This window comes from Puntigrus tetrazona, chromosome 23, assembly GCF_018831695.1.
Source record: "Puntigrus tetrazona isolate hp1 chromosome 23, ASM1883169v1, whole genome shotgun sequence".
Taxonomy (NCBI): Eukaryota; Metazoa; Chordata; class Actinopteri; order Cypriniformes; family Cyprinidae; genus Puntigrus; species Puntigrus tetrazona.
Genome location: NC_056721.1, coordinates 7,832,672 through 7,834,447, shown reverse-complemented (window position 1 = coordinate 7,834,447; position 1,776 = coordinate 7,832,672).

Sequence of the window (1,776 nt, the reverse complement as noted above, 5' to 3'; positions counted from 1 at the left end):
TCAGGGAGTTTATTTATTTAAACTACCAGTGCATTTATCATGCAGATCATTTTTGTCAATTTTGAACATTATCCACCTAATTTTTTTTTACCTCGTAGCGGGCGCTGCCATGTTTAAATTGAATGAGCAAGACTTCCGGTGCCATTTGTTTCTAGTTATTTTACCCGTCCAAAAGTAATCCGATGTACTGCTTGATATTGCAAACGGTTATGGCTTATTTGTTATCATATTATTTTTAAATATTGCTGTAGCAATACACACGGTTTGTAGAAAAAATAGTTTTTTTTTAGTTTGCTTCATCATTCTTCTATATACCTGTAGTCTAGCGCATTTACAAATAGCTTACTCCCGCCCTGAAAAATATTATGTGTGTGTAATTTTTTTTGTAATATATATTATTTGCGGTACATTTTTCTAATAAATTAGTTTGTATAAGCTCTTTTCACAACGTTTTCACAATCATTCCATATTGTTGCAAAGAGCGCATGCCATTGATTGAATACATACAGTGTTACTGTCTAAACGTTTAAAGGGAAAAAAATGTTGAATATCAAATTTCAAGAATTTTTCTTTTAGGCCTACTGCTAGTGTCCCATCACGAGAGAAAGCGTCTGTAGCTGACAGCCATCAATAAAGGCCTCACTATCAGCTATTTGTTCAATCCGGGGAGGATTGATTTCATCCAAGATGTTTCACTAAGTGCTTTTGCTTCCCTCTGGTAGATTACTTGCGCGAACCTTTCTTCCTTCGCTTGAAACCCAAGAGCTAGTTTGGCCACATTCTAGTGTCAGGCTCGCTAAGGCTAATATTAGTGGTCTAAGCATCCTCTGTATGGGCCCTGAAAGGGAATATACATATATAGCCAGGGATGAGACTCCTGATTAATAATTTAGAATAGCATAAATTAATTTGAAAAAGATAGTAGCATTATGTAGAGCCTCTAGTGGCAAAAAATGAAACTATATATAGTACAAATCCACTAGATGGCGCGGTTGATGTACACTTAACCAACCAAAGCATAAAAATGGAGAACTGGTTTTAATTAGCCTGCAACACACACACACACACACACAAATATAATTTGTATATCAATGACAAATCATATATTCATTGCTGTAGGCTATTCAAAGTCAGTCTGAATGTGCTAAAAGTTGTGGCAATAGTATTTGTCTGGTTCTTTGTGCTTTCTCCTTTTCATTAGCGTTTGCACATTTTTGCCTTAAGTAAGCAGATATGATGGCTAAAATCACCCGATGTACAAGGAATTAAATAGCCTTAGTGTAAGCTAAGATAGATGGATAGACTCTATGAACAATGAACCGAACGAAAAAATTAACAATACATTTAAAAAGTATATTACATTGTTAAAAATATATATATATGTATGGTTATATTCAGGAGACTGTGTGAGTGTTTGTGTGTGTGTGTGTGTGTATGTGTGTGTTAATAATGTTGGTATTTACGCCTTTTGGACGGTTTTGCCCTCAATTTTCATAAAGCGGATCATAAATATCAGTAGCTGCTGTATTTTGTGGACATATCAACTTTTTTTTATAATAGTACCTAGTACAAATTATTTAAGGATGGTTATGAATGCATAAGAAATTACATTTTTTTCTCAAATAAAAAAAAATTATCATTTGTAATAAAAAAGGTATTTATTAAAGTGGTCTTTTCATAGAATTTAATAGAAATTGAAAATAATCTGTAGTATCGGAATTCTAATAACCGTGATAATAATTTCTCTTAGCAAATGTGCATTTTTCAAATCAATAT